Genomic DNA, 26,758 nt, shown 5'->3' with positions numbered 1-26,758 from the left:
AGAAGGGGAATCTGCAAAGGCATTCTCACTGAATGAAAGAAAATTATTGACCTCTAACTAGAATTCTCAATGTAGATTGCCTTCATGGCCGGTAGGTCCAAGGGGTCCAAGATGCACATTCCTGAAACCATGGCTCTGTAAAAGCAGCATCTTAGCAAGACTCGAGAGTCAGCTGAATATCCCCTATTTCAAATTTTATTTTATGTTTTATTTAAAATTGTTTGTGAGCCAGGATTTCCTAATCCAAATTTTAGTGAGGAACAAATTTGTACTGCAGAGTTCCGAACCCCTGAAATGGAAAGCACCAACACACACTTAAATTAAGTTTTACTGTAGCCAGTCTTGCTTTAATAATAGCACAGAATGAGTTTTCATAGCACCAATTCAGACAATTGTCAAAGTATTGACTGACTTGAATTTTCCAGAGAAGAAAATGGGTTACTTCTTAAAAGAAGCTATCACAGACAGTTAATTGACCAAAGAAAGAGAATGCTTTGGAAGGTTTTTTAAATGTTTTTTAAATATCTAAACCATACAGTTAGATGGATAATGTTTGACATTTTTTGTAAATTAGTAGATTTTGACCATATTTTATCAGTCATTTTTCAACATTTGTTCACTTCAGATTTAAAGATCATCTTTAAAAGTCCCCACTCCCATCCTAATCTATGAATCCTTCCCACCCACACGCCTGTATTGCAATTCAGGAAAACGTACTCAGGAAATGATACAGGGATAATTAATAGCTAAGGAATGAGCCAAAAACCTTTCACACAATAAATCTGGGCCCTATTCCTGTAAACACTTAAGCACATGCTTAATTTTACTATTACTGGGGCTACTCACAGTAGGAAAGTTACACACATGTGCCAGTATTTGCACAATCAGGGTCCAACTGGATAGACAACTTGCCTTAAAAAAAATGTAAGGCTACCACTCATAACTCAATTATTTGTTGCATGTAGTGTGGTATCACCTCCAAGCTTCATTTAGGGATTAGGACCCCGTTGTGCGAGGCACTGTAAACAATAATAAAAAGATGGCCAAAAAGAACTCACCTCAGCAGCACCATGCCCTTAAGGAGGTTGTGTAAGAATATCAATTTTTTTTTTTTTTGCCACACAAAACAATGACATCCACCCCCAACACTTGTTGGCCAAAATCTTGTTTTTGAAATATATGTAAGAACAGAGCCACAACCCCCCCCCCCACCACCACCACCGAAAGGTGCACCAGTCTGAATCAAAAGCTAAAACCTCAAACTGACTCTTACTGTTCTACCCTTTTAAATGTTAATTCAAGTCTGTCTGCATTTTGTATAATTTTAAGATTGTTTGTAAATGTCTGTACTATGTCCACTGGCCAGTTTATCTGTTAATTTTACCTGCTTCCTATACATTTGTAAAAATCCTCTTCTAAGTACAAAAGCCACACTGCAATGTAATGTATCTATCTAATTGTGAAAGACACTGTCAAAAATGAAATAAGGTTTGCTCTAAAAAATAATATGTAAGTTCTTCAGCTAGGAGTTGGACCTGAGTGATTGAAGTGTGAATGGCTGAGCAATTGAGTTGGGTGTAGACAAAAAGAGTGATTGAACAATTGGTCTGAGTAAGGGATATCAAAACAGGCATGAAGAAAACACCAGCCTCACCTAAAACGCTTGAGGGAAGAAGAAAGAAGCAAAGATGATCAAATGGCCGAAGAGGAGCCCACCCTGATAACTTTGGAGCCAGCACATTTCAAAGGACAAAATCTGATCAGGCTTGCAACAATGTGGGTGATTAAGAATCACACCAAGAATGCAGTTGCAGCATGACCATGTAAAACCCATAGATTGACATGGGGTCCTTTCCCTATAAAATGGGACAAGAAGATGAAGGCTGGAGGTTCGGGTCTACAACATCACATCAGCCAGGAGTACCGATGCTCATCGGCAGAACCTTGCTCCTCATCCTCATGCTCTAGTCACCTGGCCAGTGACTATCATGAGCACCAAGAAGCTGGTAACTATAACATCTGGAAGATCCCTATGTATGCTTGTCTGTCTCTATCTGTGTGTGCCTGTCAGTGTATGTGAATGGAAGCATCAATTGAAACATGTAGTATTGATATAATGTTAATACTGTTTTCCTAGTGTTTACATTATTAGTAATGCTATTTCATTGGTAAAGCACAATATTAATGTTATTACAGTGTTGATACTTTTCTTTTCTTTAATACTATTTACTAAGTTTCTGTGTTCACAATAAATGTGGCTTGTTGCCTTATCCCCTAATAAGATCCTGTAATATTTGTTATTTGGGTAACACACTTTCCTTGTGAGAGCTGCTTGAGTATGCAGGTTTACTGATCATTTTTAAATTATTAATGTTTGTGAATTTTACCTTAAAGTGTTTTATGAAATACATACGGTCAAATTCATTTTGGTGCAAGCACGTGCCATTTAAATCACATATACTCTGGGCTGAATTTACGGTCACACTGAGCAGCATGGAAAGGAAGTTCCTTGACAGATTAACAATTTTAAAGTACTGTCGATACATCTTGGGGGACCTAAACAGGCTGACAATGTCACTTTGTGATAAAGCAAAATTATGAATTCACCATTCAAGTGTTTAACCTGGTACATTTCATTTTAAACAGCATCTTTTTTTGTCACCAGTCTCAGATATTAAAAGAGTATGAATCAGAAAGTCCCAGTACAGTAACTCAATGAAGACCATGAGAAAAAAAATAATCTAACTATATCCCATCTTCTTCGTAGTTGTTCTTTACTACATATTTGACTATGGATCCCTAATGACTTGTGTCTCATCTTTTCATTCTCCCCCTGGATATGACTTGCCTTTTGGAGTTAGCAACTGCTTTTGCCATTCTCATAAGTTTATGTATTCGGATCACATCCAGGGACCCTCTTGTCTTTATCACAATTTGTGTAATGAATGTTTCCTTAGAAGATGGCAACTTCATAGACTGAATTTTTTAAAGAGCTGATTGGCATGGGATTCGGATGGCTCGGTGGCCAGTAAATACTTTAAACACTCTTGCACCTGAGCCTCCACTTACACTGTCTATCTTAAGGTAGCGAGGCACACAAATCTGGTGGTTACAGTTTGGTCCTTAAAGGACTATGTACAATTCAGTGCAACTTAGCGAAAATGTCACTTTTTTCCACATGAGAGTTCCTGGAGGAATCAGGTACTTTTTAATCACTAAAGAACAGCAGCTCTTTCTGGTGATCAGTTTATTAATGTCATATAACTTCCCCTTTCTACATCTTTGCCCTATAACTAAATGAATGAATGTTTCTCCTTCATTTTCCCTTGCACTATTATCCCTTATGACACAGACAAAAGAGTGAAACCCTTGGGTTGGGAAGGGGAGCAATGTGGCCTAGTAAACAAGGCACAGGACTGTGACTCAGCAGACTTTAGTTTTAAGTCCCAGCTCTTCCACTGGTCTGCAACATGATCCTTGACATTTCACCTCTCTGTACCTCAGTCCCCACTATCTGTAACATGATGATAATCATACTTTCCTTTTTTTTTTTGTAAAGTCCTTTGAGATCTGAGCATCAAAAGTGCTAGAAGAGCTATATTTTTATTGTATTGATAAATTATATCTTTGCTACAGCTCCTTTTACAGAGCTTTCACTAGAATCAATGCTTACTTGATCTTACTTGTGCTATGGAAACAAGTTTGCTGGCAATTAAGCAAGTAGATTAGATAGGAGAAAGAAGAATTTATCTAGGGAGATATTTAATCAAGACTCATTTTAGGCTAACCAACAGCAGTGAAACTGTTTGGTCTAAATCAGCTCCCTTTTCATAAGGATTTTCTAACATATAAAAGTCATTAAAACAAATTTATATGGTTTTATACCATCTTAATGAAAAATTAATTGATATGGTCCTTAATTTCAGTAGTGGACAAATTTGATCAGAGTGAATCCCCACACAAAAACATAAGCATCTCAAGTGGCATAAATTGGCCTGAGATAGTTCAATTGATTTAATTGGCACTACACCAATTTACACTAGCTGTGAATTAGATTTTTACATTTTCCACAGTAATTGGTGTCCATAAAAGTCCAACAATCGATAACGTTACATTTTCTTTAATAGTTCTTTGCATTTATCATTGCTTTATGGTCGAACTTTCTTCTAAAATGTACACTTAATCATTTTACACACAAACACAACTTTCTCATTCTCAAATATCTCAAAGAGGAACATAAATATTTAAGATTTCAGACTTGTCAAGGAATGAAGGCTTCCATGAAGACAAGTATATTTCAACTATCTGAAGACATTAGGTTTAAATACACGCTACCCCATCCGCAAACTTTTCTTACTTGAAATGGCAAGGGGGACAATACAAGGGTCAGCCAATGGGCCAGCCATTTGCTGTCAACTTTGAATCATACAGTATGACCCTAACTGGAAAAAGTTGGTTAGCTTGCTGATTTGAGGACAGCCTGTTTTAAATAGGGGGAGCTATTGGTTATTATCCACTTTTTTGCTCATCCACCTATGTGATACAGCAGGATATTGTTATTTAGAAATATTGGACCAAATTGTCTATCAGCATAACTCCATGGAAGGCAGAGACTTATGTGAGCCAAGAATTTAGCCCACTGTTTTCAAATGTCACTGTTAAGTTGTCACAATGGGTAGGATTTTTCAAAATTGCTCAATGATGGCCTAACTGTGATTCAACTGAAATCCAGGGGAATTTTACTATTGATTTTAATGGGATATAAATTAGGTTAATAATGTACACTTTTGAAAATCCCACCTTGCATCTTTATTACTAACCACTGCCTTTCCCACTGTTCTTTCCCCCCCCACCCCCCGCCCATCAAAAATAGGGAACTATCACCTTGTTCCAAGTATTTATCTCTTCAGTTATTATGGGCGTGAAGTGACTGTCACATTTATTTATTGAGTAAGGAGAGGAGAGTGGGGAGTTAGTCATTACTGGTGTGCCAAATTATGATTCAAATGTAGGCTACAATTTTAGAGCAGTGGCATGTGTTGATTTGTCTGGCTGGGAGGTAAAAAAAATATTTCAAGTATCCATTTACTTGAATAATTCAGCAGTAGAAACTGCTAGGAGGTAAACATACTTCTCACACCAGGAAGACACTACTGCCTCACTCCTGGGACGCATCAGGAGGCCAGAACCCCGAGGCAGATGTTCTAACAGTTTTTGGGTGTATGCAAAAGGTATTGGGTCACCTTATTTCCATTTAATGAGGTTTAAAAGATTTTTCTTGGTTGATGTCATGACCTTGCTTCCCTCTCAGTTCATGGGCTACTCTCATTTAAGGTGTTCAACATGATTTGTTTAAAATGTTTGCAGCCTTTGCGCAGATCTACTTAGAGCAGAGTTGGGTCTTATCTCCCTTTAAGGTGCACTCATGGCAATTACATTTACAGCACATGAACTCACTCAAAACTACTGCTTGCACCCACATTGTGTTCAAATTTGACAAAAAAATAGGCTCAGGATATGGATAATGCCTCATATACCAAATGTATCTTCAGCCAATCACTCATACTGCTTGGGGTCACCAGTCTCCATGGGCACAAAACACCCTTTGGTTAAAGTGATGGTCAGTCTTCCAGTCCAGCCTGCTCTGAACAGTACTGTGTAGCAAAAAGGATCTAGGACTCCAATAAGCCTAAATCTTATCTATTAAAAGTGTGACTCAGGGTGCTCTCTATTCATTGTTTAGCTGTTCCTCTTCATGACTTGGTCCTCCAGCCAGACCACTCTGTGTTTTCCCAATTCTGGGGTATTAAAGTCTCTCCACAAAAGCTGTCTCAAGCAGTCTCTCATTCACTGCCCAGACTGTGCCACTTCCCTGGAGGTGGATAGGGAAATCTGTGCTCACCCTCTACTCTAGGTTCCAGCTCAGGAACACAATCAGCAGCCAAGATCTACAATGTCCCACCTTCCTGCCATTTCTGAGTCTTTTTCTACTCTGCCTGTCTCACACCTTCGCTCCACCACTCTTCTGGATAAACCTTTCCTTCAGGGTCTGGATCCCCAATGGTTTCTAGTTGCCCCTAGGTTTCCTTCCCTCCCTCATAGATATCCAAAGAGTAGCTGCAGACTCCCTCACTGCAACTCTTTTTTTTTTTGCTGTCAATGTCCTGGCTTTATACTAGCCCCACCTATTCTTTCCCAAGTTGTCTCCATTCATCCAGGGTTACTTAGGCCACCTAATTCTCCTTGGGTGTGGCCATTCCACTTAATTGACTCCTTCCAAGCCTCATTAACTCTTCCTAGGCTAATGGGAGTGGGTGAACACTGTATCACAGACCCCACTTAGGAATCATCTTCAAGCATGAAATTCTATCAACATTTACATCCAGTACTGTTAAGTATTATACAAGGAGCAAACTAATGACTCATAAATGCTCATAAAATAATGCAGACCAGAAAACAATTTATTCACATTCATGCCAAACATCCCTGAATATAGGAGGAGGCCAGGTTTTGTTTTTAGTGGGTTGTGCCATTATGTGGGGTTCTTTCAGCATGGTATTTGACAGCAATTCACTAACTGTTGTCTCTGTTTGCTTTCTCATTGAGGTATGAAAATCTCAGTTACCTGTGTACCTTGTTCTCTTTATGCTGAGAGTTGAACTTTTGAACATTTCTGAATTTCTGGTGTGAGGAAAATGAGCATTTTCTCCTGTCATTTAGGAGAAGACATATGGGCACCTAGTTACATTACACAAAAGGTGCCAAGTGAATTTCTGCCAATCCAGGGGGACATATCCTCTGAGAATCACTCATGTTCATCTTAGTATTCCCAACTGATAGTGATTTGCTTTGTGCCATTTGTAGTCTATGTCTATATAGTGGGACATGATTTAACTGCCTAGGATTCTGCAGCTGTGGAAACAGTTGAACATTTACTTGATCAAAGGGATAACAGCTCCTGTCTCTGTAATTCATTATTTAGGTTCACAAATGTGGAAACAATACAATCTTTTTTGTTCTACAGATAAAAAAATAAAACCCTTCTATAACTAGACCACATCTCCTTTTGACCATCCACTGGTGCCAACATGGAATTGATGTCACCGGAAAAATCCCTATTTAGAATCTGAGAAGCTACATTTGCATAATGCAGCCAGGATAAACAAACTTTTCAGTTTAACTCATATGTGCTGTAGGGCCATAATCTCCCATGACAATCATAAGTGTTCAGTGTATCCCTTAGACCTTCAGATCAAGGGAAGCTGCCCTATGGATAGTTTCTATATTTCACTGCTAGATTTAACAAAAGGAGACACCCGGGCAGAGACAAAGCACATTGTCCCAGCATATTCTTGGAATAATTTATAATACTTAAAATTTAAGTAACTTCTCCATGAGGTTCTCAAAGCACTTTACAAATAGTATATTTAGCCTCATAACATCCTTGTGAGATAAGAAATTATTCTTATATTCTCATTTAGCCTATGAGACACTGAGGCACCAGAAGGCTAAGATTGCAGTCCCAGTTCTGTTGAAATCATTGGGAGCACTCCCTTGGTCATTGGAGGCAAGACTGGGCCAATGAATTCAGTGTTTCATAGGCAGTTCACAACAGAATTGGAACAAGAAGTCTGAGCAGCAATCTCATGCTTTAGTCAAAAGACCACCTTTTCCCTCCTTTCTGTCTCTTGTACTCTCATATCTAAACAGTAGTTTGAGCTATTGTTGTTTCCTCCATGGGCCTGACCATTCTGATTTTCAAGTCTCTTTTAAAAACAATTTTTTAACATATGTAGGGAGAGATTTTCAAAAGTGCTCAGTATCAGTTTAAGTCTGCTCCATCTACCCTATTGTAGTGGTAAAAGTTCCATTAGCTTCAATGGGACCAGAAGTAGGCTAATGCGAACCCACAATATGTGAGTTAAAATAAAATGGACAGTCAATTAAGGTAAGAGGCATCAAGTGAGTGGGAACCCCAAAGTGAGAATGGAAGCATTAAAATGTTCCATGTGATTCAGCATTCTGTTGCTTTCTTTATTTCACTAATACATTAGGGTTTCAAAAGAACACTAGAAAGAAAATATTGCTTTTACATTTTAGTTTCAATCAGCTACATTAGGTTGTTCACTGGTGCTCTTACCACTAACCAACCTATTTGGGTCAAATGAAAAATGATGTGCTTGAAAGAGAAATTAAAAGCAACTGAGAGATATGGAAAATAATAAAAATCTAAGAGACTGGCTAATGCAGTTAGAATATCACTTATCACTTTAGCTCAGGCATTCAGGTATATTTTCAAAGGACGGCCATTCATTTGGAGAATAAATTGTCCTTTAGAGAGAGAGAGAGTTGGTTTTGTTTATGAAAGTAGTTTCCTCTCCCTTCCCCCCCCCCCCCCCCCCCCCCCACACACACACACACACACACACTAACCGCAGCCAGACTTCTATTTTCATTGGTATATAACTTGAAGCAAAACAAAATTAATAAAAAAATAAATCTAGCAACAGCTTTTTTTTCCTACATAAAACTCCAGATGCCTTCCTTTTCACACTTCCTTCCTTAGAGATTCTTTCATCCCATTGCAGTGACAACCTTAATATCCACAAGTATAACTACATAGAAACGTGGAGTCAAATGGTGGCATGCTGCACTGTACATTGTTCTTTAAAGGGTGCAGAACATAGATTTTATCTCAAAGGCCCAGCATCCATATTGTTTATTAGAAAGCATGGACTCATTTAACCTGCATATAATATCCTGTGACATTTGAGATGGCATGGCTACCAAAAAAGGTTACTGTAGTGTACTTCACTTTGATATTCTTTCTAGACAGCCCTACAGGTCACAAGTAGTGTTTGTTGAGCAAGCAGTCAACTTAATTGCAAGTATTTGCATCCTGAGAGATAGATTATGCCACTCTTATTCACACTGGCTATTACTTTTCTGTGAAAGTAGCAACATTTTTACTCAAAGTAGGGGTTAAGGTACTGCTCAGTATGAATAATGGTGGCAGAGCCAGTTCTAGTGAAAGCAAAATTCAGGCTTTTTTTCAAACAAAGTCTCAGACTTTATTTATAGATGAAAGATGCTTTGCTCCTCCAAAGGGACTACCTATGTGCTCTTCAGGCTCCTGCCCTCCTTTAATCCACCCACTTGGTTTATAGTGCTCAAGCCTTCCCCCATGTCCATGCAGCAGGCAATATCCCAATATCTGGCTTCAGATACCTCACTTTTTCTGCATATTTTTAACTTTTGTTCATCTGGATCACTGGGAACCTTCTCCACGCTACTAGTGTTATAAGATCAACTCATGCTATGACCAAAGGCAATAGTTTTTTACTTGATAATGTCTGACCCTGTGTTGCACACAGCCTATAACATTCATTACATGGTTCTCCTTGGGTATGTTTCCCTATGTAGGAATTTTCATGAGTAAAATTATGCATCAGTGTGTTTGCAGTAAGAGCAACATTTTGGAGCCAATGATCAGCGAGGATGCTACTCTTACCGGATCTTAGGTGTGCACTTCTGAGACTGAAGAATGGATAATGCCTCATCTTAAGAGTCCTTGACTTGAATTCTCTGATTGTTCAGAGTCAACAACTCATTGAGATGGAAGGAACAGGTCACACTTTTCATAGGTATTGTCTCAGACTTTTTATAGGCTCAGATGGCATTGATGCATCAAATTTATAGTTCGTGCACACCTGGCATTTTTACTTTGTAAAAATACAGTTATGTCCCAAAGGATGAATTCTTTGGCAAATTGTGTGTCCATAGAATTGCAGCAGGTATGGGACTCTGTATATAGTACGAATATAGACTTAAATTATGCTGTATGATCTGCATAGAGGATGTCTGTGCCCATACAGAGCCCAATCAAAGTCAATGGCATTCCAGATTGGTGCAGAAATCAGACCACACATCATATTGTAGCATCTGGGTCATCCCATGCATAAATGTTTTGTGTTCATGGAAAGTAATTAAGTTGTACATATAAACTGCTTTTAAATATTATAAATCTTTGTAATTACATATATTGAAAAAATAATGATGTTCTTTTAGATTCTTTTTTGGATCAGGGTTCCATGAATTCAAATATTCATGACATGAGTGGATTCATGTAAAAAGGGAATCCAATCCAGTATTTCAACACGTCCCTAAAACCAATTTTTACTAATATATTTTAATAATTCTCTGCCCTACCTAAACAGTCTAATGAATCTTCTAATGATCTGTTACCCGAGAAGGTGTCAGAAAGATTCCTGAAAGATAAGTGTGCATATTGCACCGTCCCTTGTTGTCACTGAAGTATTTGGGTTTGCAAAGCCTTTGAGAATTCTCTCAAATTACCTTTTTTTCTCATCATATTCAATCTGCCAGCTGCCAAAGTTTGGATGAGATACCCACTATTAATGTAAAAACTGGATGGAGAACACATATCTTAAAGGACAGCTTCCCTCTTTTGAGATGGCATATTTATTACAAGATTGGATATCCACTGTCAATAGAGATTGTGAGTATATGATGTGAATCTGATAGTGCCAGGAGAATGCCCGAGTATGTATGGCTTTTCTTAAAGTGTGATTTCCTCACTATTCGATTTTATATTTAGGCAAACATTGAATAGTTTGGAACTGCCACACTGCATATAGTCCATTATCCTGAGTCTAGTTCACTATCGTGTCTTGACAGTGGCCAGTACAGCATGCGTCAGGGGAAGGTATAAGAACCCTGCAGTAGGCGGATGTGGAACAATTTGACCCCACATAAATTTCATCCACATCACTGGGAGTAAGAGATTAGCTTAAATCCTGAGGCAAAACATTTAATATCCCTTCTAAAATTTATCAGCATTTCTTGTCACTAGAAGGTCTGTTATTTTTTGGCTCTTGGACTGATCTACTGGGAAAGCTAAAGCTTTTGTTTTTGTCTGATTTCAGGCTCTAGATTGAATTTGTGCATTAATTTCATATGAAATCAGAGAGCAATATCAATAAGGGATACACACACACACAGTGTTGTGCATTAAGAAATAATACTGACACTAACAGATTTGAATGATTTTCTACCTCCCTGATTTTATTATATTAATTTATATTACCCAAAAGTAAGTCTCATTGAAGACAATGGGACAGCTCATGTGCTTGCTTATAGACAAAGTAAACATTATTGCAATCCCCAAATATTAAAAAATCATACCCCCCCCCAAAACAGCTCCCCACAAATCATGATTGACCTAGGCATGAGATTTTTTAAAAGAATACATTAAGTCATTTTATTTGACTTCTCGTTTTTAAATCATCATGTTTTCAAGCTTTTCTCTACAACTTTGAGGATTAGAAACAATTATTATTATAAAATGAAAGCAGAGATTCTCATGCGATTACTTGACTAAGACCTAGGACTTCAAACAAAACAAAAAATATTGTGAGACTTAACTAATCATGGGAGTTGACAATTCTGAGCATGTGCTTCGGTGTGGCACTGAGACCTATTAGCCTAATATTGCAGCCTTAACCAAACTCAGAAGGGACAGAGGGACACAGAAGCACAACATGTAATAAAACCCTTTCCAACCTTTAAAAAAAGCTTGGGTTGGCTCCGGGTCTGGGTTGGTTCATATTTTATTTAAAGCAGTTATTTCCTCCCTAGTCTAAATGAATATGGTTGTTTACAGAGTAAATACAAATAAATGAAAGGATAAAATTATCCAAGACTGCATAGTGGTACTTTGAGACTGCAGCATAAGGATTTACTGCCAAATTAGATTTTGTGCATGCGTGCACACACAATTTATACATGCACACAAATGGTGATTAAAAATATATAAACAAATGGTAATATGAACATTAATATTCATTTAATGAACTAAAATTGATCACACACAATTGAAGGTAATTAAGGAACAACTACATGCACACAAATGGTGTTTTCTCCATTAAAAATATATAAACAAATGAGCCTCTTCAATATGGTGCAAGTGTCATTAATATTCAAAAACATTGTCTGGCAGTTTCACATTGATTAAAAACATCCAGTAAGGAAATTTTGAACAAGCTCATTTGATGACTCATACAAATTCACCATGTTTGCATTTGCATCCACAGCAGCATGTCCATGAGGAGCAAATCAAACACTCTTTCACTTAGCAGACAGGTTTGGAGGAAGGGCTCTTCAATCAGAAGCAGCATCATTCCTGCAGTCACTTTGGATTGAGCCTTGTGTTTCTGAGATTAGCCAAACCCCATTGAGGTCAATGGGAGTCTTTCCACTGACTTCAGTGAGCTGTATCAACTTCAGAGAGAGGATTGCAAAGAGGTAGTAGCATTCAGGGCTCAAGAACAATAAGGACACACACAACAAATAACATAGTCTGGTAAAGTGTGTGGGCTGGCGTTAAAGCTATCTGATCCCCATTCACCCCACACCAAATGTCCACAACTAATCCTGGAGGGGTACTTTAGTAAAGGGATGTATGGAGAAGGGAGAGTTAAAGGGACAGAGTTAAGGCTGGGGTATCCAATAGTGGATGTAGTGGATATTCTCTTCCACCTATGCATGGAGCAGAGTAGGATATGATTAGATAGCTTAATGCTTTTGAGATTATATACCAGGTGTATTGTGTGAGTGTTTTTTGTGCATTAATATATTCAAAGTGATTTACACACTTTAGTTTTATTTTTAATCAAGAGAATCTACCAAAAAATGGCAGATTTTGGCCTCTTTTTGCCTGTTTCTCTTTTTGAAACTATAGCCTTAAAGAGGGTTTTTTTTTTTGTTTTTTTTTAAGAAACCATGTTCATAATTCAGTGATATCACAGGGAAGGTTCCTCCCATTTGATAGCCAGATGCAGAGGAACTTAAAGGACCCACACACTCAAAAAACACTCCCAAAAACACATTGTCAACCCAAACACATCCCATCAGACTGAAAGAATGTTCCCCTAACCAAAACAATAGGAACAGGGGAGAAATTCCCCATAACCCTGCAAGCCCTATCCACAAGATAATATTTCTTAATTAAATGAACTCCATTCCAGTCCCTCCTTTCTCTCAGAGATGCTGCAGCCCAATAGTTGTCGTGTGGAGAGACAAGAAGTTTTGGATAGAAGGAAGACTACTCGGCACAGGAAACAGTGACTTAATTTACATTACACCTCTATGAGTCCTGACTACTGAGTGTGTATTTCCTCCTTTTACATCCAGCCTGACCGGGAAGGGAGCCCTGAAACACCTCCTGCTCCAGGAAACATCAAGTTCAATTCTATTTGTTTTCTTTTGCTTTCAACCTTTATTATTTTCCAGATAGGGCAAGGACAGGTTGGACAGAAGGGGCACACCCTTCCTATCCTGAGCAGCTCCATTTACCCCTTTTATGTTGTCTCTACTTTTCCTCTCCCTACTCCACACCCCTCTTTTTAATTATCCACATTTAACATGGAAGACTGTTTGAAGCACAGACTAAAGGGGTCATCCATAACAACTGGTTAATTAGATCTGTAGCAAGTATGTGCCATACTGTACCATCAATTTTAAGCAACACTCCCCCACTGAAGTCAGTGGGACCCTATGTAAGTTTACCTCAATATTTTCAATATTCCCTCAATATCCTCTATATTAAGTATTTCAGTATTTGAAATATACCTTCTCTATACTATAGGGAATTACTATGCTTTCGTATGGAAATTTGTTTTGTGAAACACTCCCTAGATTATACTGAGAGTATTCAGGACTAGGAGGATATACCACACTGTAAATAAATAATGCATAGATAATGTGGAAACACCACATTAAGTGTCAGATGTATTGTGAAACAAAACATGTATAGAATTGATATCAGAACAGGGGATTTCCATGAAATAGGGGAGTTATTTTAATTTAGTTATTTTATTCTAAAAGAATTGTAATGCTAGTGCAGACAAGGATGTATTAGTTTATTACAATATATAAAACACGTCATTCATGCAATCTAATGCATTTCTAACCTCAACTGTATCAAGAATCTATACAACAATTTCAAACATTCAGTGTTTGATTGTGATGTTATTACACTTGTGCCTAACAGGATTTGAAGACAGACAGTATGGGTTAACTTCTCTGGAAAGCCTTTTTTTCAGCAACCAAACACTGCAGTTTTGTTATGGAGATGAAGAACGCAGCACAGACATTACAGAGTTGGCAATTTATGTGCATTCAACTATCCTGATGAGGGAAAGTGGGGAGTAGGATTGGGCTTTGAATTTATCAAAGAGAACTCTGTAGAGAAGGCTTCTTCTAAATGCATCCTTCAAGGGATTTCGAAAAAAGTCTCCATAGTTACTAGTAGGTGGACTCTTAAATTCCTTGTACAATATACCCCAAATTCTGTTCACAGGTCCGAGCATGAGAAAATGGGTTGACACTGGAATTTTCAGCAGTAGCAGGAAGGAATCCAGAAAGGATGTTGAAATGGGTTTTGATCAAAACCCCATTGAAGTAAGTGGAAATCTTTCCATTGTCTTCAGTGAGCTTCGGATTGGCTCCCAGAGTGCACTGACAGCTACCTCCACTTCCACATGCATGGTGCAGCAAGGGTGAATTATTAGCTAGAAACTGGGAATCCTTAGCCCACAAAGGTAGCAAGCAATTGTGTAACCATCTGCACCAAAGGCTACGTGCCAGCAGTTCAATATTGCACATTCACCTTCCTCAAGAGAGCACTAGTGTCCAGAGTGTATATTGGCCTTATGAAGGCAGAATATTTTTCAAGCCAGACGTGGTCAGTTACCTACTAGTGCACAAATGGCATATGTGTTTATCTGCAGTGGCAGGACTTGGTCCTGTATTTGCATTATATGTAGGTAAGTACCAAATTATGTTCTTCACCACACACCTCCATGTTTTCTGTTTTTCTTTCATTTGCCAGGACAGGGGAAGAGGTGTATGTGCATTTCACAGTTTATACGTCCTGCCGTTCTCTGTCTGACTAAAATCCATGTCAGTGCCATTAGGTTGTCATAACACTAATTGTCTTTGTGAGGCAAGACCTTCAGATCTCTGACAATAATTAAGAAGGCAAATACATGTAAAACTTGAACTTTAAAAGAAATGCCAGGATTCTAATTGCTCGTAGTTCTTTGTTGATGACACTTTCATAAATCATTAGGCAAATTCCTTTGTTCCATTACTTTAACTATGTTTTAGTTGAAAAGCATATTTATAATCATTTTAATTCTTTTTTAAAAGCAAACCCCCTCTGAAATGTTAGTATACCTCCAAATACAAATATTCAGACACCCCCAGGACAAAGTGCATCCATAAAACTCCTCACCAAGCAATACCAGGGGGAGTGATACCACAACACGACACAGCACTGATTGGCATTACTGAACCTGACCTCTGCAGGATGTTTCAGACAGTAAAGTGAATTAAAGATCAGCAAGACTCAACTCTAGTTCAGTTTGTAAAAGCTGACGTTGAGACCAGGTGAGAGGTGAGTTGGGGTTTGAATTCATGGTGCGTAGGAATGTGGATTCATGTTTTGGGAATTGTGTAAGCACAGTTCTAAAAAACTGCGTCTAAATATTTTGCACTGACCAAGCTTCCTCAGATATTACTATTCCAAATTCTGAAGGTATGCACATGCTCCTCACTTCCACACTCAGAGGCTCAGCACCGATCTGACCCCTAGAAGGCATATGTCCGGGGAGGTCAGAAGGGTAGCACTGAAGAGTTTCACAGTCAGGTACCATGGGGTTACAGAAAGAGCAGGGAGCTTATGCACGAAGGTCCCTGCCTCCCTGGACAACATATGGCACAGACCCTGTGGAGGCTAATGCATCACTGGAGCTGGACCAGCCCCTAGGAGACAAGAGCCACCTGTGTGTAGGCAAGTTTTCCTCTGCGGGTGGAAGGAAGGGTCTTCCCCCCAATCCCTAAGTGACCTGGTGGAGGAGATCATTGTCCCAATAGTCCCCATAATCCATAGCTAGCAGATTCATTTAAAAGCTGTCAGTGTGCTCTAGTTATCCCCTTCTGTGTCTCCCATTGTCTCAGCTTGGAAAATTTGACTCACCACATACTAACATGTGGTGGAAGGAACTCCCTCCCTTGCTCCCTCTCCCCTCCCCCCCCCAATACCTCTCCTGAACACTCCCCCTACTATACACAGCACCAAAGAGGGAAGAGTGTGATGTCATCACACAGGGAGTGGATTCAGGCATGACAGCTGTAGGTAAGGCTACACGGTGACTATTGCTGAGGCCCTCTGAATATGCCAGCTCTGTGCAGGCATAGAGTCTAAATCAGCATGTGGTGCTCCAGATGCCTCCACACCTAAACAAGGTCAGCCTCTGGCCCAATAGTAGTGATATTATTTGTATTGTGGTAATGCCTAGAGACGCCAGACAAATCAAACCCCTTTTGTGCTAGGCACTATACACAAGATGGAAAGACAGTCTGCATCCCCAATTGCTTTCAAGATACATATAAAAGGAGACAAAACATGGATACAACTTACAGGGGAACACAAAGTAATAATGATATGCTTATTATTTGCACAATAGTAGTATTTTTAAACGAAAATCAACTGTGACTCCTACACTGAATCAGTTGTCTACTTTTCTCTTTAAGTAACTTTTGCTCAGTATCTACGGCTACAAAGGCAATAAGCTAACATCATTGCAAGCCCCAACATTACCACAGAAGAACTAAAAGGAAGAACACTCACTATCCCCATACATATAAAAGCACACATTAAGTCTTTTACATCTAAAGTTCTTAGTGAACCAGATTCTGTATAGAATGGCTACAAAGATCACACAGCAAAACAGCTTCCCGTACACATAAAAACAGTTAGTAAGCCACGTCAGCATTGGAAGTCTACACATGAAACTAAAAACGTTGAAACCGCCGAAGATTCAGAGTTCAGTACAGAGCTACAAAATTGGAAGCTTATCCAACCTATTAAGGCCTCTCCATCCATACACATCCCATCTCCCACCCCAGAATTCTCCCCTCGCAGAATGACTTTTTCGGGTGAGGAAGACAGGTGGGAAAAGATCATGGTTAGGTTAGGCCATGGGAGGACCAGGGGTCTAGCCAATGGTCCATAAATTGCATTAATCCATTGGACCACAATGCCACGTGAGGGGACACAGCAGGGTATAAATCCTGGTTCATGAAGCAGCAACCTGTCAGCAGAGGTACTGCACACTCAGTAGCAGCTTTACAGGGAGCATGTCATCCTCTTCAAACAAAGCCATTAGTCCCTTGCACAAATCTCTCTTACTGGGCTGTGTACAGGATCCAGACACACAGGTCTAGCAAGAAGTGCAGGTCACGGGTGTTATGGTCAGATGATTTCCATCCCCACTAGTATTTAAAGTACATTTAAAGGGGTTATAATTTTGGGGAGGAAAAGTGGTGTATTTTGCTTCATTTGTTAGGTCTGGAGCATTTTAGGTTAGAAGTTTTTAAGAGCAAATCATCTAGATCTGTACCTGGCTGTTGATCTGCAAGAGTTTTCAAGTACTTAACCATTCCATGGAAGATAAAACTAAATAAGAAATCAAGATAATGTTTCAACTTGCTTCAGGAACTCTATTTGCCTTAGTGGTATGTGCTAATGAATTTAGCATTTGGAGCTCTGGACCACTATCACCATGGGGTTAATATCCAATTGAATTACCAGAGAATGAAACAAGACCCTTTAAATTGGAATCATTAAACTATTTCAATAAGAACTTTAAAAAAATGAAGGCAAGAGATATTCCAGAGTTGCTCTGATATCTCTATTTGCAGAGTAGGGATTTCATTTATTTTATACAAACTTGGTAAAGTAAAAAATAATCTAGGTAATAAAGAAAGCCCCTGTGAAGATGTAATGTTAGAGAATTGCTTTGCTGAGAATGGATACAGAATAGGGACCAGAATGTTTTTTGTTTGTTTTCCCATTTCAGTTATTGATCTGCTTCTCCTTCCACATGCGGGAAGCAAATAACAGAGGATGTCTGGAAGAGCTTAGTGTATCCCTGTGATTTAGCCATTCTCTTATTTCTGCAGTTGCCTTAAAGGGGGTAATTAAACCTGTACAGCTATATTCAGTCTCCTGCTAGGCCAGAAAAAAACTGGTCTGACCCAGGGTGTGCCTCTGTGGTGGAAATACTACTGGAGAGGCTAAGATGTTGAAGTCTTCCCACAACTGGAAGACGTATCCCAGAGAAAGAGTCAAAAATAGGCCATGCTACCTCTGGAAGAATCAAGAAGAGAGCATCAGTGATTCAGTGCATACCATTGGAAACTTCCACTGACAGGGCTTCAAAGCTGCCACACCTTAATTGAACCCCTGGTTCCAGAAACAACATCCCTCTCCCAAGTTGAATTTTCCCTTAGAAACAGCAGTTCCTGCTGGTGCAATTGCAGTGAAATTATATCCTCCTTAGACCAGTGGGACAAATGAAACTCATGTTTGTAACTTTGTTTTTATCCCTCACTTCTGAAGAAAGGCGAGGGAGGCGATACTGGGAGGACGGACTTAAAACAGTGTTCTTGATTGAGGACATATTCATTCTTACTAATTCAATTCACTCAATTTTTAAAATAAAAATTTTAATAAAGAATAGAAAACCTCTTTGTTTGGTTGGTCAAAGTATCAAGTTCAATGTATGGTGTAATTATGGAGTTAGTCAGGCTCAACAACAACAACAAGAAGAAAGTCTGTGTTCTGTAGATTCCCGATCAAGACTGAATGTAATTCCAGCTGACTCAGTCTCCCTATGAAAATGTGACAACAAAAATCAGCCGTTCATAATTATGATTAACATGCTTAAGTTTGAAATTAACTGTCAGTAAATGTAGAACAAACAACAGAAAAACCAAAGGGTTGATTCATTATTATGTTACACCACCTTTATGCCAATGTAATGGTACTGAATTCCATGGAGTTGCAATTGGCATAAAATCCAACTAATGCAGTACTGAATCAAGTGCAAATTAGGAAATTTGTTGCTGGGTTGATCACAGTCATATACTGTGGCAGGATTGTATCATGACCAGTAACATTTATAGCAATTCATGCTAATATAGGGGTAATCAATGGTTGATCAAAGCTTCCTATCCATGCACTTTAACATTGCACAATTAGCTAGGTGCACTGTGATGGCCAACACACTTGGGATTGTAATGGGTATCTGCAGACCCAAAAGCATGATCTGCTGCAGGGTGAACTAAAAATCCAACAGCTCTTTGTCTAGGATTATAACAGACTCATATACTCTGCAGATCAGGCACAGAGTGGGACCACACACAGTGGGTTACACATTTATTTATTTACAGTCTGATATTTCTATGGTATGGACAGGAAGGAACTTTTCTTCTAAAGCATCAAGACATTTGGTGGAATCCTGCGGCAGTAATGCCTTCTAATGAATTTGCTAATTCAACCTCAACCATGGCAAAATATGGTCTAAAAATTCTATCAATCACCAACATGTTGATTGTTTACATATTTCTTAGTCTTCCTCATCTTAGTCAATTGCAGTGCTGGTAACCTTTGAAAAGATGGTTTGGTTCCCTTCTGTCACAAATTAGTTTCAAATAGAGCTTTACCTATAGATCATGCAAACTCTTCAGTACTTTCATATGTAGAGTCTTAAAAAGTTCTCATCTAAACAATTGTTTTATTTTCAGGACAAATGAAACACTAAATAAATGTTCTGTTCAGCTGTCACCTAAACCAAATGACTGAGAGAAAAAGGAAAAAAGGAAAAAAAAAAAGAGAAAACTAATTAATTATATGGATTAGCCTGAGAACAAATAATAGAGGATAAGAGAGTAGGTGTCCATATTTCATCTCTTGACAAGTCTGTTACCTAGGAAACAAAAGACCGAATGATTGCAGGAATGACCCTTGCCTGTGGATTTAAATTGATGAAATTATATAGGATTGCAATCTATGCAGAACAAGGAAGTAGATTGTCAGGGCCACTGTTTATTAGGTGAAATAGAAAAGTTTAAAAAGGCTATTTTCATTCCAATGAGTTTTTAAAGCATTTATTATCCAAGTCTTCTGTCTTTATTATCTTAGTCTCTGACCTAACAAAGCTGAGAAATAAAAACCAGCCAGTCAACCCATCCTGCTGATTAATCACCATTTTTAAGACTCCTGAACTCCAGCTCCCATCAGCAAGACTCAAGTTGATTCCAACAGACATCCAGATGGTATCAGTAGGACATCATTTTGAGTAGTAGCAAGGAGTTCATTAATCCTCCTATGTGTGCTGGACTTCCAGCAAAGGTAATCCTGTATAAGAAATCACAGTGTGCCCTCACAGACTATAACAAACAGATATCGCTCATTAATTTTACAACGTAAGAACCCAGTGATGCATTGCCTATGATCAGTATAATAACCTGTGAAAATATGAAGCAATCATTAAAAGGATGAAAGTGTTTGCTTCCTCTTGACAAAATAACCTTGAGATGCTTAGAGAAATACATGTAAATGTAAAAAGCATATCTTTTTGTACAGTAGGATTAGTTTTCTTAGACAAGCTTGCAGCAACCAACTTTCCAAAGCAATAGAAAAGTTAAATAATTTCTTATGCTTTTCTAGCATGTTATTTCTCCTTTTGCTGTGCAAATGGTACACTTTTAAGCACCCTCAGTATATTTATCCATGTAATAACAAGTGAGGATATATGGGAAATAAATGTTATGAAGATGTAGCATTTGAAAACTTATAACAAATCTGTTTTGCAGTGGGAATTTGAACATAGTAGTAATAAAATACGGATAATGATTTGCATTTATATTGTGTCTCAGACTATCACCCAAAAATGGTCAGTTCTCCAATATTCAAAGCAGACTACCCTATGAAAAACAAGTTCTAGAAACATTTGGATGGATATCATGTTTTAAAACGATGTCTAAGTGTGGTGTGATGTTCCACACTTGTGTATTTTCCTGTCCATACAATGGGCTAAATTTATTCCTGGTATAAGCAGGTGTAATTCTATCAACTTTGTTTTCAGCTGAAGTTGGTACATTATGTTTTTGGAAAAAATATTCTATTTCATCTCTTTTTATGGAGTTGTTTGTGGATAATGTTCATCATAGTGAAGCATACAAAATAAATGGATGACACCAAAATGCCAAAGCCAATGTAAAGTGTTTAAAAATTACAGAAACCATCTACTGTGAACAGATTCACATGCCATGGACATTATTCCTTATTGATCTTCAAAAAAAGGGAAGCAAACTACAACTACTACATTAAAACATTCAGTGAATGACTGAAGCTATTTATAGATGATCTTACCTCAGAGTTTGAAAAAAGTCTATGCTATTAATTTCAGACTTCCAAATAAAGTTGTATTGGGATATGGGTTATGAATGGGCAGTGTGGCCAGTTGGCCCAGTATAGCTAGGCATGTAAGGCTCAATTCTGCCTTTATCTCTGTGCAACCTTACTGAAATTGGTTTCGTAATCAACCATTTCAGTACTTCTTTTTGATGGGAATGAATTTTCTTCAGTATGATTGGCTGAAATCCTAGTCTTGTCTTCAGACCCCTGGCATAAGGTTACTATATGATGTGTGTCATTCCAATTACAAAGCAATGTTTTCAGTACAAATGGGTCCAAACCAAAGCCGTTCCTCCCCCTGCCCCCACACACGCACTCGCTCTTGCACTTCAGGAAAATTTGGATCCAGACCCAAAACTTTACAGCTCAGGCCCATCTCTATAATAATGGTTTTAAAACAGAAGGTCTTTTTACTTTTTTACAGGGGAAATCTGGAGTCCTGAGTCAATAGGTTTTCTTCCTGAGACAGGACTGCATGATTTGGCACTAGACATACCAACTTTTGAAGTGTATACTACGTAATCTTGGTGTTTAAAAGTTTATTGAATTGCTATAGCTTTCACTATCACGTAATCTGTTTTAAAGGAGACATCACAACTTTGCAGATGCTTACATGATTTTGAAAAAAGTCTCAAATGTTAAGTATTATTAAAGAACAGTTTACATAGGCAAAGCACTGAACAGACATTAACTAATTAATTCTTGCATGCTTCTGCCAGGTAGGTGGGCAAGTATTATTATCCACAGTTTACAGATGTGGAAACACAAAACAAACAAGGCCACACAACAAGTCCCTGGATGAGCCAAAGTGAAAACTCAGAACCCTCCTTATTCCCAACTCTGTGCTCATTATTTCATGTCACAGTGCCTACGTGCAGAGGGAATTTTTCCAGGAAAAAGCCAAATTGTGAAGTGATTAACGTGGTGTAAGTTAAGACCATAGACCGGATTGAATAATTTGAGTTTTCAAAATTTAGTTGACTTTTTTCCCAAACTTTTTTGGTTTCTGGGCAAATATTCTTCTACTGTTTTTTTAACCAATGTATATGGCATTTACAAATTTTCAAGAGATATACATCTGTAGTGTGGCTGTATAGAGACTGTGTGTATGTCCTCACTGCAGCTGGGAGCAAACCTTACAACCTGGACACACAAACTTGCACTAGCAGAGCTCAAACTAACATGCTAAAAATAGCAGTATGGATGTTGTGGCTTGGACAGCATCTCTGGCTCACAAGACGGTCTACCTCAATTGGGAGGTTCACTTCCAGCTGCCCCATTGACATTACAATAAATGTAGTGTAAACTACATGGCAAGGACAAGGATGAAAGAAAGCTGGAGATACTGTAAGGTGGGGGTTATTTTCATGTATATTTTCTTCCCGTTCCTTGGTGTGCATATTTAATCAAATTAGAGACCGCTTGACATATTGGAACAATGGGTAAAAAGAACTGAGGATAAGGGAGCCTAAGTTCATATGTGGGAAATTAATTTACACCACTTTTGTATACATTTTTTAAACCAATACTAGAAACAGTGATATTAAGAAATAAGGAAGGGCAATCTAAGTCCACTATTTAGCAGAGATGACCTAGTAATGGATGACATCAAGAAGGCTGAGGAGTTTAATGCCTGGTTTACTTCAATCTTCACTAAAAAGGATAATTGTGACCAGATACTCAACACAAATCACTATTAATAACAAGGGGGAAGGACCACATGCCAAAAATAGGGAAAGAACAAGTTAAAGAATATTCAAGTCAGTCAGATATGGTCAAGTTGGCAAGCCCCGATACAATTTACCTTAGGGCACTTAAGGAACTAGCTGAAGCATTTTTGAAACTGTTACCAATTGTTTTCGAGAACAGGTGAAGTCCCAGAGGATTAGAGAATGGAAAACAAACACCTATCTTTAAAAAGGGGAAGAAAGAGGACTTGAGCAATCAGAGACCATTAAATCAGAGACCACTTTGATATCTGGAAAGATACCAGAACAAGTTACTAAACAATCAGTTTGTATGCACCTAGAGATAATAGGGTGGTAAGTGATAGCCATCATGGATTTGCCCAGAACAAATAATGCCAAATCAGCCTCATTTCCTTCTTTGACGTGGTTATAGGTGTAGTGGATGGGGGAAACCTGTAGATGTGATTGTGGTGCTGGCATTTGCTCTGCCAGTGTCACAGTGAAACATTTTGATTTTACCAAGGCAGTTGACACAGTCCCATATAACATTCTCATAGATGAACTAGGGAAATGTGATCTAGATGAAATCACTATAAAGTGGGTATATAACTGGTTGAAAGACTGTACTCAAAGTATAGTTAGCAATGGTTTGCTGTCAAACTGGATGGATATATCTAGTGGAGTCCAACAGGGTTCAGTCCTTGGTTTTGTACTATTCAGTATTTTCATTCATGACTTGGACAATGGAATGGAGAGCCTGTTTATAAAATGTGTATATGACACCAAGCTGGAAGAGGTAGATAGCTTGCAAATGACCTTGACAAAATTGCAGAATTGGTCTGAAATCAACAGGATGAAATTCAATAATGACAAGTGCAACATACTACTCTTAGGAAGGAAAAATCAAATATACAAATAGAAAACAGGGAATAACTGGCTAGGTAGTAGTATTACTGAAAAGAATCTGGGGATTATAGTGGCTCACAAACTCAAATGAGTTAACAATGTGATGCAGTTACAAAAAAGACTATCACCATTATGGGTTTTATTAACAGGAATATTGTATGTAAGGCACAAGAGGTAATTGTCCCACTCTACTTGACACTGGTGAGGATTCAACTGGAGTAATGTGTCCAATTCTGGGTACCATGTTTTAGGAAATATGTGCATTAATTGAAGAGAGAGTCCAGAGGAGAACAAAAGAAATAATATGTTTGGCATCTTAGTTGGCAATCAACAGTTTCAATCCACTTTTAGTTCAGTTCATATGCTTCCTGGTTATATATGATGCCAGATCTTCTTCTATATTCCTTATTGTTTTTGTTACTTATTTGATCACTTTTTTCCAGATTAAGTGTTCTGGTTTGCATTCTCAGAAAGGCCTTAGGGATGAAAAAAGGTTCCACTGGTTTTCACTATTTGAAATTGAATCATCTTTTTTTCCCCTCACTTTTGCTTTGATCTTTGGCAAGTTCTCTTTGGGGCATTTGTATTTATACCTCCAACTATTAGGTTTAGATTATAAATATGCTCATTTCTGTGCATATTTAGGAAGCTATTTGCTATCTAACTCTTGAAAATCACTGATGATCAGTATGCATCAGCTTCTTTAATATGCATTTCTCAGGATTCTTACTAGGTTTAAATTGCATTCTCTCTTGTTTTAGGGAAAGTATTTTAGCTGCCAAAAAGTTGCCTTACGTCAGTAATGACCTTTCTTTGAGGGGGCTAATGGCAATTCCCTTTTCTTCTTTGTTTCCCTAATTGGCTGGCAGATGAAAGAGAATCAGAATTCAAAGGGGGGAGGAGGATGATTAGGCAGGCACTTAACTGTAAAATTAAACAGTGGTGCAAGGTGGAGAGATACTGAACCAAAACATATAAAGAGTGAAGGTGACCTAGTGCCTCCACTGGAGTAATTAGCTGAAAGAGTTAACCACAAAAGGAATTGCCTCATGGAAGAGAGAAGAAAACTGGATCCGAGAGTATGATCACCACACCTGCTATGAGTCACTCTTCAAAATCCAGCAGATGCTTTTGTTGACTCATGTGAAATGACCAAATTGCAGCTAAATTTGTTTCTTGAGTAGGATAGGAGAGAGTCTAGGGAGGGGGTGGAGGAGTGAAGCTGGCTGGTGGGCTATTTGATTGGCTCTAGTGGTTACACATGAGGAAAGAAACAGCGGGAGGAAGACTGCCAAAATAATAAAAAAAAAAAAGAGCCTGGGGCAGTCTTCTCATTATGGCGCAGCTTGTCCATCCTTCACAGCTCAGCCTGCCTTCCTTGCACCACTGGCCTTGGCTGTTCCAGGTTGGTAGTCATTGAGCACTACAGCTGGTCTTAGTGAGAGATGAAAATCTGTTAAATAATTAACCACCAACACACTTTCATCACGCCATTTAAAGCAGTAGCCACAGCCGCATTCTTGTAGCTGTCAGAGGAGTCTGTGTCTACATGAACATCAGCTAGCAAACAAATCTGTTTATGTCTTTAGTCATTCACCTGCTTCCACTGAGTCCTTCTTCATCCCTTAGGTGCAGCAGACAAGAGAGAATCAAATGAATTGTGACAAAGCTTTGCTGTCAGCTTTTTAACCTCAACTGCATTTGTTCAGCTGCGCCTCCTTTGTCCAGACTGCCTGATAGACAATGTGGTAGCCAAAAAATAACTGGCTTGTTAAGAAAGACCTTCTGTGAGGCAGGTGAGAGTGGAAGATAAGATGGTCAAGCAAAAGGAACTAAGGATGTGCGGACTAAATTTGTTTGTTGTAAGCTGACATGCAATCAGATACTACGGTGATGAACCTGGTATACAATGTCTAGACAGAGATAGAGGTGCAGTATAGTCTGTTTATGAGACAGAGATATAGTAGGATAGCTGTTTCTTGCTTTTTGTACACTCCCAAGGGAAGTCTGATTATTTTATTTGAAAAAGACTGCAGTATAGATTCCTTTTTCCTTTTAAGTAAATATTAATGTTTGCCTTCCTATGAAACAGTTGCTATTAGAATGCCAAAAAAACAGCCTAAAAGACAATCTGTTGATTTTGTCCTCTGGAAACATTTTTCTTAGTTTCTTTCTTTCACCTGTGGCACAATCTCATAAATACTATACATTTATTAAGAAAGTTGGCCTAAGTTTTCTTGGTTAATCACTAGATCACTTTATTCAAATTATTCTATTGCAAATAATATAACTATATGAAAACTGAGTATCTCCAGATAGGTCAGATATTCATAAAACAGTTCCCTTTGTATGCTCTGTGTCAAACCTGTTCTGCCAGTCTCTAGCTATCAGTATTGAGTAAATACACTGGTGAAACTTGCTATAAAAATGACAGCAGTACTCTGACCTGTGCTCAAAATTGTTCTTACTCCATGGATTCAGTCAGTGAACTGGAACGGTTTGAGCGCTGGAAGTCCTGATTCTTCTGACAAGCTTTTCAGCTTGATGGTCTAAAGACACACCAAGTTTACCATTTTATAGATGACTGTCCTGCTGGAAAAAATATTCAACTCTTCTAATAAAAGTATGGAACTTTTCGAAAAAGTAATGGTACATCTGAATGAAATTTACAATAGACAGACAAGTAAAATGTTCATTCATGAACGGTTATTTCATTTTGAAGAAAGATTAATAAAGTGCCTGTGTTCTTCTTAGTTTAAAGGCTCAGGGCAATACAATCACTCACATTAAAGTAAAAAAAAAATCAATTGTCAAA

At 38.3% G+C, this 26,758-nt stretch overlaps 1 long non-coding RNA gene across 1 annotated transcript in view; it reads right to left on the bottom strand.

Annotated features, from left to right (window-relative positions):
• The window catches only part of LOC137144742 (uncharacterized), a 60,257-nt gene extending 33,829 nt beyond the window's left edge, over positions 1–26,428 (bottom strand). The window contains exon 1 of the long non-coding RNA XR_010917473.1: positions 26,390–26,428. This is a non-coding gene — a long non-coding RNA (uncharacterized lncRNA). The remainder of the gene's footprint in view (positions 1–26,389) is intronic.
• Positions 26,429–26,758: the final 330 nt, after the last annotated feature.

This window comes from Emydura macquarii, unplaced genomic scaffold (genome assembly GCF_026122565.2).
Source record: "Emydura macquarii macquarii isolate MOO-44397 ecotype Brisbane River unplaced genomic scaffold, CSIRO-AGI_Emac_v2 contig_3477, whole genome shotgun sequence".
NCBI classification, from domain to species: Eukaryota; Metazoa; Chordata; order Testudines; family Chelidae; genus Emydura; species Emydura macquarii.
The sequence above is the reverse complement of the archived record's forward strand: the minus strand, read 5'-3'. Positions and strand labels throughout refer to the sequence as shown.